Raw genomic sequence first — 14,287 nt, 5'->3', positions numbered from 1 at the left:
GACAGTGAGAGGAATTATCCCCTATTGTTAATGTCAGTGGAAAGAATAGTGTCCCAAAAAAAGCTAGACAAAGGGCCACAGTTTGGAGACCACTAATGTGCAGTATAGGTACTGTAATTATATAATGTTAAAACATTAGACACTAGATAAATAGTGACAATTACAGCGCATATTGAATAATATGGCATAGCAGACAAGTACATTAGTAAATCTAATTATATCACTCTAATAGTTCTGATTAGATTTGTACTACTTTGCAGATTATCCTACCAAGTTATTTCAGGTCACTGTCTGCATTATATAGATGTATAATTATAACAGGAATGCTTTCTAGAAGAACATCCAAGAGGTTATGCATGCAAAGAGTTCATAAGTCAACATAATAACATTTTTATTTTATATTTGTTCTACTCAGGAAAATGCAAAAAGTTGTATTATTTTTGGCAGGAAAACAGTGATTCGCTAATACTGACAGTCAAGAAAATTAAACTTCTGCTAACTGATAAAATAAAGAGTTTGTTGGGGATGTTTTATGTTTCATTTTTATTGTCAGATGCCTAGGATAGCTTATTTCTTTTTGTTTGTTTTCTTTTAATTGTCACTTTGAATTATCTGAAGCAATTACTCCCTGGGATAAAAGTGAATGTTTTCCTTATGGTCAACATGCAGCACACGTTAACAACCTTCATATGAGGTACATATTATATGCCAAGTGGTTGTTTAAAATAGAAATGTAAGACTGTAACTACAGTTGTGACCAAAATTATTCAACCCCCAATGCTGTAAAGGGGTTTAGGGACTATAGTGTACATTTGGAATTGTATTCAGAATCAAATCCTACAAGGACGTTGTAACTACCCAAATGCAACTAAAATGACATCAATTGTTTATGTAATACAGTAGTAAATGGTTCTTATGTGGTTTCTTCATTGCCACAATTATTCAACCCCTTAAAGACTACCACTCTGAAGAACAGAGGTTCATACAGGTGCTTTCCATCAGGTATTGAAAACACCTGTGGATGTCACCGAGCAGCAATCAAGCATAATAAGCACCAATTAGGCAGCTTTAAAATGACTGTGATACTCAGCTCCTTCTAGACATTTACTGGTGTGGTTACAAACATGGTGAAGGCAAGAGAATGGTCCAGGAAGACAAGAGAAGAGGTGATTTCTCTTCACAGGAAGGGCAATGGCTATAAGAAGATTGCAAAGATGTTAAACATACCAAGAGACACCTTAGGAAGCATCATTCGCAAATTCAAGGCAAAGGGCACTGTTGAAACGCTACCTGGTCGTGGCAGAAAGAAGATGCTGACTTCGACTGCTGTGCGCTACCTGAAGCGTAGAGTGGAGAGAAGTCCCCGTGTGACTGCTGAGGAACTGAGAAAAGATTTGTCAGATGTGGGTACAGAAGTTTCAGCCCAGACAATAAGACGCACACTGCGTAATGAAGGCCTCCGTGCCAGAACTCCCAGGCGTACCCCCTTGCTGTCTCCAAAGAATAAGAAGAGTCGACTGCAGTATGCCAAAAGCCATGTGGACAAACCACAAAAGTTGTGGGATAGTGTTCTGTGGACTGATGAAACAAAATTAGAACTGTTTGGGCCCATGGATCAACGCTATGTTTGGAGGAGGAAGAACAAGGCCTATGATGAAAAGAACACCTTGCCTACTGTGAAGCATGGTGGAGGGTCAATCATGCTTTGGGGCTGTTTTGCTTCTGCAGGTACAGGGAAGCTTCAGCGTGTGCAAGGTACCATGAATTCTCTTCAGTACCAGGAGATATTGGATGGAAACGTGATGCAGTCCGTCACACACCTGAGGCTTGGGAGACGTTGGACCTTTCAACAGGACAATGATCCCAAGCATACCTCCAAGTCCACTAGAGCATGGTTGCAGAGGAAAGGCTGGAACATTTTGGAGTGGCCATCGCAGTCACCAGACTTAAATCCGATTGAGAACCTCTGGTGGGACTTAAAGAAAGCAGTTGCAGTGCGCAAGCCTAAGAATGTGACTGAACTGGAGGCCTTTGCCCATGAAGAATGGGCGAAGATACCCGTAGATCGCTGCAAGACACTTGTGTCAAGCTATGCTTCACGTTTAAAAGCTGTTATAACTGTAAAAGGATGCTGTACTAAGTACTAAGATTGAATGTCACTTGGGGGTTGAATAAAACTGATAATGCTGTGAGCACAGAAAAGACATTTGTGGTTATTTCATTATAACTGTTATGTTATATTTGTCTGACCTACAAGTGCCTCTTTAATGTAAATGTAAGCAAGATGACTGAATGATCAAAAGCAATGTCAAACTGGCCAAAACACTCAATTTCAGTGGGGGTTGAATAATTTTGGTCACAACTGTAAGTTCACCACTTTCCCTCCAGAGGATTTACCCCCCTTTCTGACCAGGATATTTTTTGCAATGCGGCGCTGCGTTACGTTAATTTTTTTTCCACAAATAGAGCTTTCTTTCGGTGGTATCTGATCACCTCTGCTACTTTATTTTTTGTGCTATAATCAGAATCAGACTGACAGTTTTGGTAACAAGACAACATTTTTTACTTTTTGCTAAAAAACAAATAAAAAAAATAAAATTTCATCATAAATTTAGACCAAAATGTATTCTGCTACATGTCTTTGCTATAAAAAATCCCAATAAGTGTATATATACTGGAATTATTTTTTTTATACTAGTAATGGTGGCAATCAGTGACTAATAGCGGGACTGTGGTGGGCATTCTGACACTGGGTGGGAACTGACTAACTGCCACTGACATCGCCAGTGACACTAATACAGTGATCAGTGCTAATAAAAAGCACTGACACTGTACTGACACTGGGCAGGAAGGGGTTAACATGAGGGGTGATCAAAGGGTTAACTATGCTGTGTGTGTTTTACTATGTGTGCTGTGTTTTACTAAGGAGACATGCTGTTTTGTATCCCTCTGCTGTGCAGAGAGATACAAATCATCATGTCCATGCTGACAGGGGAGAGACCTGTGTTGTTTACACACAGGTCTCTCCCGTCAGCTTTACCCAGCGATTGTCGAGTGCTGTTCAGGACCCGGTGATTGATATCCTGGGATGCCAATAGCGGCACTGGTTGGGAGGCCCGCGCACCCCCTACCTGGAAATGCAAATCACGTATATATACATAATTTTGCACAGCCCTGCTGCCCTGTAGCAGTACTACTACCATCGGGTGGTGGGAAAGTAGTTAAAATACAGTACATATATGGGACCATTCAACCTGGCGAAGATATGTTATTCTGTCCTTGATAGTCCCTCACCCCTGCCAGACATCAAAGCCAGGTACCTAACCTTACTTATCTTCTATGCAGATTGGCATGTATGGCATCATTAGCCTAGGCATGGACACTAGGAAGTAACTAAAGAAATGTAAAACAACAATTTAAAACAAGCAAATATGATCTATTTCCCATCTACTTAATAATGCTAGCAGCATAAGGATTCAGAATAGTCAAGGTTGATTGAGAGAGTGAAGTTCCACTTTAATGCACAGAATACATCAAGGCATAAAACCTCAGGCCTTTAGAGCCACTTTAATATATGAAATTGCTGCTCCAGGCAAGATCAGGCTCCACACTCCACAACTGCATCTCACGTGCTGACTCAGCTTGTCTCCTCCCAAGACCTCAATTGTACCAGCAACAGTAATGCTGCATGCCTAGATGAAAAATAATCATCTTCCTTTTTCTTTTAAATAGCCAGCAGGAACAAGTTCCATCCTGACATGTTTTGTGTTAGGTACAGCGCAGTGCCTAGCACTAAACAGGTCAGAATAGAACTTCCTGCTGGCTATTGTAATTGATCACTTAGGTTGAGACGCACCGAGCCAGCAACAACTCTGGAAGAAGCACCAGGGCATGTCTTATGGGTCACTGCAGAGTCCGAGTCCTCCAGAAGCCATTCTACCTTTATGATACAAGTACCTGAAATAAATAAATAAAGATGGAAAGGGGGAGGGGGTTAGGGTTTGCCACTTCATCCCTTTAAAACCGAACACGTATTAATTACACAGGTTCTGTGGCTGATTAAGGTGGTAATTAAACTCACTTGGTGCTTTACCTGCATTAAGTTTGCCCCAGTACCTGTGTAATTAATATGTGTTCGGTTTTAAAGGGATGAGGTGGCAACCGTAGAGGGGGTGCAGCCATGCTTCTGGGAAGTTGTTGTCCACCATTACTTCGTCATGATGTTGAACTATTGCAATACAGTATAGCCTGAGTGGATTACAGTGCTGTCCTTCCCTCTCCAGTCTGTGTCCTGCTAAACAGGGCAATACAAGAGGCTGATATAGGAAAAAATGTCACCCTGCACATGCTCAGTTTAATGTGTATGGCTAGTTTATTTTCTTTGGCAGGGTGCATGTGATCAGCACAGGGCCAATCAGTACTGTCCAGACACTGGGTCAGGGGTCATATAGCCTCATAACACAATCAGGGGAGAATGGAAACTCCTCCTACAAGCTTTAACCTGTGCTCTGCTGGACACTGATAGAAGTCACAAGACTGTTCTAACTGCAGATGAGAAAATGTATTTAGCAGTTTATATTTACTAAAATAATTGCATTTCCATGTTCTGTGTACTGTGGGAGACCAGATATAGTGAATGCAGGGTTCTGGGTTTAGTAACACTTTAACAATGAAGAAGGTTTTGCTGGTATCAGAAGACACACATGGTAGCAGCTCACTTACTGTTGATACCCTGACAGATTCAAAGTATATCTAAACCCCAATGTTTTTCTTTTTATTCATTGGGGGTAGCATAAGGGAGGGTTCAAACCACTGTATTTTTTTATCCCCTTAGGGAGATTTCTTTCACTTCCTGTTCTGGACACTCAACCTTTCCAAGAAATAGTTGTCATGGGAACACCTGTATCCATTGGAAGATTTTCCTTCTTTTCCTGTTCTAGTGGCAACTCAAAATTTTGTATTACCCTTCCTTTCATTCTTGGTGACATTAGAGATCAGGACAATTAGGGTCATGGACAGCAATAAAAACCTGGCAGTGCTTCTAACTCCTCACAACTCCAAACCAAAAAAAAAAAAACAGATTTTCCTTTAGTTATACTTTAAGTGACCACAAAAGTTCTAGAACTTTTGCCAGATCAGGCATTTTATGATCAGATTGGGAAACATTCCTGTTTTTTGGCACATCCATAACCCTGGCAGTCAGAGAAGAGGAGAGGAGTGGCAGTAAGATAGAGAAAACAGTCCTGAGGGATGGACCACAAAGCAGGAACAGAGCCGGAGAGTGTATACTGAGTGCTTGAACAGACCTAAACCAATCACTACAATCTCATACAGGCTTTAACATGTTCATGTTTCAAAAGTCATTTACAAAATTTTTAAATCTGCTGCTTTTATTATAATACATTGTGTTCCTGCCATGAAAGTCCACATCGGTGACTGGGCACTAAATTTTGAAAATTGAAATCGCATCTAATGAATGTCAGTGTCCTAACATTTGCGATTTGCTGCAGTGCGATTTCTAAAGTAGTTCTTGCATTACTTTTTCTGCAGTTTTATTGCAATTTCACATACATAGAATATAATAGAAATCGCACTGCAAAATTGCAAGAAATTGTTGAAAATCTTCACAAGTAGCAATAAAGTCTTCAGAAATTGCACACAAATCGCACGATGTTAAATCGCAGCAGTGTGACCGATTACTTAAGCCCTTCCTAAACCCTATTCCTGTCTTCTAACTGTTCTGCTGCATTGTCACAATATCATTTAGGCTTCCAATGGAGACTAAAAAGGGTCTTTTCATCACACAGTATGCAGGCATGATTTATTCCTGTCACTGTCAGAAAACCCTCCCCAGGAAATACTATGCAGGCATCACTACAGGAAGTGTCAGCAAAGAGGCTGCAGGAGATCAGCAGCTCTGAGATGTAGATACTGTAAGGATGAAAATGTTTAAAACTGCATTTTTTTTTCTAAAAAAAATGGCATTAGTTTATGATACACAGTACTTAAAGCGGAGTTCTACACAAAAGTAGTTGCCTCCTCCCCCTCCCCCTTCGCTGCCACATTTGGCACCTTTTGGGGAGGAGGGGGGAGCAGGTACCTGGTGTGGACAGCTACCCCTTCCCACTTTTGGCTCAGTTTGCCATGGCATACTGAGCCGGAATTACCCCCTCCCCCAGAGCCCTCTGGGAAACTCAACAGGTCCCAGAGGACTGCAGCCCATTCACAAAACGCAACACACTTCACACATGCAAAGTAGGAAGTCATCTGTGAAGCCACAAGATTTCCTCACCCGCAACCAGTCTGCAAGTGTAAACCTAGCCTAAAACAGGGGGTAACAACCGGCTTCTGTTAAACAGTTCGGTTGGAAAACCAGTATTCGATCAACGCCTGCAGTCAATGGGCTGCAGTGTAGCCAGAGTGTTCTGTGGTGGGAGTTCCCGCTGTCAGAATAGAATGGCACAGTGGGGAAGATTCCCGCATACAATTCGCTTATGTGAGTTTGGGAATCTGTCATTTTTCTTTCCGTTCTACCTGCTGGATGAACAAAAAAAACTGTCCATCTTAAAGCAGCTATACACAGAAATATATATACAACATGCAGCGCTGAATAAAATCCATAACAAAGTAGTAAAAAAATGTCAGGGTGACAGTGGTGGTGAATCATAAAAACATCATCGTCTCTAGGGTGAATAACCCAAAATTGAGTAGTAAGTACCGTATATAATTATGATGCATAAGCAATATAAAAGATTCATATAAATGTATATCGTAAAGTGACAGTCAATATTAAATCATTAGTTGGCAGCGGTGACTTCGGTGGTATGGTAAGTCAATGCAGATTGCACTAACCAGATAGCGCATACAAAAGCGCATTTGAGTGTTTAGACCAACTCCTGGTCATCTGCGTCTAGGCATCTGGAACTCAGGATCATCTGGTGGGCTTCAGCAGGAATTACAGCGCACCAGGTAACTGGAGTACAATCAAATAAACACCAGGGGGAGCCAACGCTTAGAGCTGTCATCAATGGTATCCTTGAAGAGGAGCGCTCTAAATGTATAATGATCAGAAGTAAAAATGGCCGTGGGCCATATATGGAAAGCCACGTGGGTATGTCACTGAGGGCAGCTTCCTGACATGTTTCGTGCGAAAGCACGTTCTCAAAGGCATTTTGACATTTTTTTACTACTTTGTTATGAATTTTATTCAGTGCTGCATGTTTTATATATATGTCTTTTAGAAGGTTCAGGGGTTTTTACCTTTCATGCTAGCTGCTTCTTACTTATAATTCCAGCGCTCGTTCTTATATTATAATTATACACAGAAATGTCATATCCATTGTCTTGATTATCTGAAACATATTCTGCACAGATGAATCTGAACTTTTGTTGTGGCATGTGGTTAAAATACTACATTTACGTTTTTACCTTCACACACCTGGTTCACAGCTTAAAGTCTTAATGCGCTTTTCCACTTTTAGAGTCAAATGTGAGAAAATCCCACTATATGTTTGTTACGTGTTCCTATTCACACAGATTATCTACAAAAAATTTACTATTTCTTACCATTAGATGTTTCCCGGCACAAGGTGTCATGGCCAAATGCAAGGCTTTTTGAACAATGGTAAGCAGGCCTTACAGTAAGCAATTTTCATTTCTGCAACCATGGGTTGCAGGAATGAAAATTGCTCGATTCTCGCATCAACACATTCAGCGTTCATGGGGGCATCCCTCTCATGGAGCTTTTGTCAGAATACAATGATCACTGCCGGTGTCTATAGCCGCTGACAGTGATCAAACAAAAAAAACCTGTTGGGCTGGTTGTACTGAAGTCAATCAATGGATCAACTTCAATACAACTAGCCTGTCCATTCTTGGATCAAAATTCACTAGTCCCTGCTCAACCGGCCAAATTTCGATCCATCTATGGCCTTTAGTGTGAGTCTGTCCTCATTAACATACAATGCAAGACGCCCTGCCTCTACACCTTTAACCCTTTGTTAGGACAGACAGTGTTCAATCGTAATTACAACTGATAACGAAGATCTGTCTTCACAGTACAGACAGGGTTACAGAAAATTAACTGTAAGACTTTGCACAACTTTTGTTTTACTGTATGCACACTTTTCAAAAAACTTGTATACTGAGACCTACTTGGTGAGGGAGGATCATACTGTCCTGCAGAAAGGGAACTTTTCATTACTTGTTCCTAAATCTTGCATTCTGTGTTACTTACTCCTAACCCTTGCCCTCAGTTTTAGTTATGCCCGACCCCTGCACTCTGTGTTACTTAACACTGACCTCTGAACTTTGCATCACTTATTCCTGACCCCTGAACTCTGCTACTTCTGATCCCTGCACTCTGTGTCACTTACTACTGATCGCTACACTTTGTGTTACTGCTGACTTCTGAACTCTGCGTTGCGTAATCCTTCACTCAGCATAACTTATTCATGATCCCTAAACTCTGTTACTTACTCCTTTATGCAGAGGTCAGTAGTAACACAGAGTTTAGAGGTAAGTAGTAATGCAGAGTTCAGAGATCAGTAGTAATGCAGAATTCAGAAGTCAGTAGTAAGTAGTACAGAGTGCAAAGGTCAGTAGAAGATAATGCTGAGTTCAGAGGCCAGTAGTAAGTACTACAAAGTGCAGGGGTCAGTGATAACACAAGGTCCAGAGTTCTGGAGTAACAGAGTTCAGGGGTCAGTATTAGGAAAAGCAAAGTGCAAGAGTCAGTAGTAAGTAATTCAGAGTTCATAGGTCAATAGTTGGTAATAAATGAGGAGATTTACTAAAACTGGAGCAGTCATCTGGTGCAGCTGTGTATGGCAGCCAATCAGCTTCTAACTTCAGCTTGTTCAGTTATGCTTTGGCAAAAAAACTGGAAACTGATTGTTTTACCAGATTTTGCACTCTCCAGTATTAGTAAATCAACCCCTATATATGAACAATTGAGGGTTGAGACATTCTTGGTAGAAGATACCGGAAAATGAGAACTTACAGTTATACCCTTGTATAAGAAATTACAATTAGACCCATGTGTGAAAGCTTACTAGTCCCATGTATGAAAACGTACAATTAGACACATGTATGAAAACTCGCAACTAGACCCATGTATGAAAACTCACAATTAGACCCATGTATGAACACTCGCAACTAGACCCATGTATGAAAACTCACAATTAGCCCCATGCATGAAAACGTGCAACTAGACCCATCTATGGGAAACTTACAATTAGACCTAGGTATGAGAACTTTCAATTAGATCCATGTATGAGAACTTGCAACTAAACCCATGTATGAGAACTTACAACTAGATCCATGTATGAGAAAGTTACAACTAGTTCCATGTATGAGAACTTACAACTAGACACACATATAAGAACCTACAACTAGACACATGCATGAGAAAATTACAAATAGTTTCATGTATGAGTACTTACAATTAGACCCATGTACTGTATGCAAACTTACAACTAGACCCATGTATGAGAACGTACAACTAGACCCGTGTATGGGAAGCTTACAATTAAACCCAAGTATGGGAACTTAAATTAGATCCATGTATGAGAATTTACAACTAGACCAATGTATGATAACTTACAACTAGTTTCAAGTATGGGAACTTACAACTAGACCCATGTATGAGAACGTACAACTAGTTTCAAGTATGTGAACTTACAACTGACCCATGTATGAGAACCTACAACTAAATTAGTATATGAGAACTTACAAGTAGACCCTTGTATGGGAAGCTTACAAGTATGTAAGTAAGTATGGGAACTTAAATTAGATCCATGTATGAGAATTTACAACTAGACCCATGTATGAGAGCGTACGACTAGTTTCAAGTATGAGAACTTCCAACTGACCCATGTATGAGAACTTACGACTAGACTTATGTATGAGAACTTACCATTAGATCCATGGATGAGAACTTACAACTACAGTCATGTATGAGAATTTACAACTAGACCCCTAAATGGGAACCTAAAATTAGACCTTTATTCAGCTTAGGTCTCATTCACATGGGCACAGAGGGATGAACGCTGTAAAATACGAACACAATCTGTGCCCCAGAAATCACAGGTGCGGAGTATAATTACCTGTACAAATTAATACCAGGGTACATCCAGGGCCATTCATCTGTGTATGCATGTAAAATCTCAGATGGTGCAGTTACCGGGGTACAACTGGGTGCAAAGATATCTTTGTTTTTTACAGTGCACAGCTCTCTGCACCTGTGTGAATGAGCCCCTAAGAATTTTTCTGGTTTGATATTATCATAGTGACATTCTGTTGTGATTAACAAATGTCAACATACAGATTGTTATGTGAATGAACAATATTCATTTAAACTGTGTCTGTCGATGGGTACCTGTGGCAGTATACTTTGCAAACTGTCCTGAGAGGTTGGTGAGAAATGTAGAAGGTAATACGAGTACCACATGTATAGGCTAAAGCTGTATTTATATTAGTGGATCTACTAACCAGTACAGGGACAGGTTCATCCAGTGCCCAGGGCTAGGATGTGGAACTGCGCCCTCTCCCCCTGTTAGGAATGGACTTACCAGTAATGGTGGGACTCACCTGCCTGGTGGGCTGCAGTACCAGGGCTGGCCAGCGGGTGCTCCCAGCAATCAGAGACTCAACCCTGCAGCCAGCCAAACACCTGAAACTGCTTAGGCAGGTGTATTTAAGTGATGGCCAGACCTGCAGGCTTTGCCTTGGTGTGTGTGTTTTTCCTGGGCCCTGTATCTTGTAATCCTGCATTCTTGTTCCTGTTCCTGTGTTCCTGCTAGTACGTTTCCTTGTTGCCAAACTCTGCCTGTTCTGATTACGCTGACCCTCTCCTGCTCTGACCCCGGCTCTTTCCTGACCATCCCTCTGCCTGACCCTCTGTACCACGCTGCCCGCTACCTGCTGAACCTGGCTTGTGACCCCGACCATTCTCCGCTTGCTCCCCCTGTACCTACCTGCCCGATTGTTATTGACCCGGCCTGCCTGACGACGCTTGCATTGTATGTATTATCTGTGGGTGGTTTGGTTCGTTTGCACTGTGTTATGTTTTAGTATTGCACTGCGTTTATGTTTGTATTGTTAGTCTTTAATAAATTATATTGTTTATAACTTATCTGAAGCCTGCGTATCCCTGCGTCAGTCACATACTCTGGTCATACCCTGGAGCCCTGACACCCCACTGCAAATGCATGTTGTAGAATGGTTGTCCCGCCCTGTATTCATTCTCTGCCCCCATGCTCTGCTGTGCCCCGGGCAACTGCCCCTCCTGCCCAGGAGTATAAGATGAAGAGCCAGCAACTCGTTCTCCCGATAAAAGTACTTTATTCATAAATGGTACAGTGTGCAAGCTACAGCAGCTTACATGTTTTGGAAAAAAACCTTATTCATTTTTTTTTTTACTGAAACGCGTAAGTGCTGTAACTTGCACACTGTACCATTTATGAATAAAGTACTTTTATCGGGAGAACGAGTTGCCGGCTCTTCATCTTATACTCCTATGCTGCTCAAAGTGCCAGGAAGATACTGTGAGCTTTGAAGCACCGTTGTTCTACCTCCAGGGGAATTCTACCTAGGTGTACATTTTCTTTTGTGCCCCTCCTGCCCAACCCTTGTCCCGGACCTGCTACCAACCCCGCTGTGTCAATATATGATTGTTTTACTCTTTGGCTTGTGTAAAATCAAAAATCACACATAAGAATCCTGAAATGTGGCTTGCTACTTATACTCGCAAAATAGGTGTCAGAGCATCACAACCGAGGTCAGGTAGGTTCAGCTAAAATCTGTTAACAAAAAAAGCTTCGTGCGTACCTGAATCTCTGTTGCCCAATCAAAATATACACGTGTTGCAGGTACAGTACACCACTGTAATATGTTCCCGCACCAAACTGAATGTGCAAAACAAAAGTGTAGCGCTACACACTAAATCACCTTCTAACTGCGCACACAGAGCACTTTTATTTTACATATTCAGCTAAAATCTTACAATCTTCCAGGCTGTGTACAGCATTGTGAGTGTCTGTACAGATCAGCATCACCTGGATCTGGGCTCAGAGCCTCTTTCTATATAAATGATCACTGTGTAGGTTGTGAATTACATGTAGAGTATCTAGAGGCTGTGCAATGAATGCTTAGTCTGGACTGCTGGGGGGAGAGGGTGACACATTGCAGAACAGAACAATGCTATCTATGCAGGGGGCTGCAGAGAGAAGTGCAAAGTCAGCACAGCGTGGGGCTCCTCCAGTGTTCTTTCAGTGTTCATTCCAGGACTCAGCAACCAAGAGCAATATTATTAAACTACCATGTTATTTCATATAAAATAAAAGCCACAAGTGCAGGCTCACTCTGTAAGTTTAGTGTATTGTCTAAATCTGGGGGTGTCTGAATAATATGGAAATGTAAGTCCCTGCCATTTCATATGATGTATAAAACAGAAAAGTCTGGGCTCAGGGGCCCGCTGGAACTTGTAGTCCCACCATGGGTGAAGACAAGAACGCAGTTGGATTTGCTGGGGTTTGTAGTACCACAGTAGTGGCAATAGGGTCATGTTCCATGTTAGCCATCGATAAATGCTAAAAGTTTGGAGTTTAAGTGACACCCTGTGTTGGCTAACCTAAGATGCAAGTTTTTGGGACAACTTAAATCCCTTAATCAGGCTTTATAGCTTTCCATATGAATAAAGTCTGACATGACACCAACAGAATACCCCACACGCAGCTTATGCCATGCTTGGCTATGCAGGATCACAACAAACAAAGAACCAAAAATAAAGATGAAACCTAAAGACGATCTGGTGCTTGTAGTTCCACAAGAAAGAAATAATAGACTACAGACCTAATATGATGTATTTGTACCACAACAGAGCCACATTTACCTAAGTTATAACCATAAAGAATTAGTTTCTAATAATTCAATTGAATTCCCATGTCCAAAATGCAGAACATAGACTTCCTCTACAGTCCCCTATTATAAGTTGTGAAATGTAAACACAAAACAACTGGTTTCACTCACATTGAGACATGAAAAAGCTGATGGTGTCACCTTGTCACTGTGCCTGGGACATCAAAGAGCGAAGGTGTCACCTGGAACACATCATACTTGTCACTCACCTTTCTCAGACAATGATGGCTTTCCTCTTATCCTTGAAAGTTGCCAGGCTCTAGTTGTGGATATAGTGTTTTCTAGTTTCTTTCCTGTAGAATAGATGACCAAAACTCTGAGCTCAGGCGCAGCCCCCTTCAATGGGTCACACATGTACACCCCCCCAGGGGGTCACCACATTGCAACACTGCACATCCAGGTCTGGATTCAATAATCAGCTCCTGAGATTGTGTGCTGCTGCTTCTTCTTCTTCTTCCAAATGCAGCCTTAATCACTAGCAGCCCTGCTTAGCAATGAGTGATAAATGAGATTTCCCTCCAATCCTGCCCAGTTTATGGGGGGACTGAAGATGCCGTAGAGGCATTGATGGTTAGCTTGTATGAACAGAACTGCAGCTTCACTTCTATAGTGTGTGTGTGAGGAGTGTGAGTAAACTGCTCTTCATTTATCCTGGTGGGGGGAGCAACTCAGGACTAGTAATTCTGATACACTCCCCTGGAGATACCTCCCTCTCACTCTCAGCACTGTCACTGGAGATAATTGCCTTACAAAGTTCTCTCACTAGAGATAAATCCTCTCCACATCACTGTAACTGAAGATAATTCCCTTCCACAGCTCCCTCACTGGAGATAATTTCCTTCCACAGTACTGTTACTGAAGATAATTCCATACCATAGTACTATCACTGGAGATAATTCCCTTCCACCATTGTCCCTGGAGGTAAATTCTCAGAGCGGCACTGTAGCTGGAGATTATTATTATACAGGATTTATATAGCGCCAACAGTTTGCACAGCGATTTACAAAATGAAGGTAGACAAAACAGTTACAATACAATTTGGTATAAGAGACAGAGGGCCCTTCTCGTTAGAGTTTACAATCGAGATAGTTCCCTTCCACAGCTCCGTCACTGGAAATAATTCCCTAACAAAGCTCCATCACTGGAAATAATTCCCCTCCACATAATTGTAACTGGAGCAGGGGTGGACTGACAACTCATGGGGCCCCCCGGGCAATAGGGGATCATGTGTCCTTGCCCAAACTCAAAAAAGCCTATCAAAAAAGGTACCAGGGATATGTCATGGGGCCCCCTACTGACCCCAGGCCCTCATGCAGTGCCCGAGTTTTCAAATGGTCAGTCCGCCCCTGAACTGGAGATTATTCCCATC

General features: G+C 41.7%; 1 protein-coding gene across 1 annotated transcript in view; it reads right to left on the bottom strand.

The window, feature by feature from the left end:
• The window catches only part of WDR86 (WD repeat domain 86), a 94,256-nt gene extending 80,737 nt beyond the window's left edge, over positions 1 to 13,519 (bottom strand). Inside the window, exon 1 of the mRNA XM_089673119.1 lies at positions 13,128 to 13,519. The gene's annotated coding sequence lies outside the window, so the exon portion shown is untranslated. The remainder of the gene's footprint in view (positions 1 to 13,127) is intronic.
• Between the last annotated feature and the right edge of the window lie 768 nt (positions 13,520 to 14,287).

The sequence above is a fragment of the Staurois parvus genome, unplaced genomic scaffold (assembly GCF_062004578.1).
Source record: "Staurois parvus isolate SC_StPar_1 unplaced genomic scaffold, SC_StPar_1.0 ptg000136l, whole genome shotgun sequence".
Classification (NCBI taxonomy): Eukaryota; Metazoa; Chordata; class Amphibia; order Anura; family Ranidae; genus Staurois; species Staurois parvus.
Note: the sequence above shows the minus strand (reverse complement) of the source record. Positions and strands in the feature narration are given on the sequence as shown.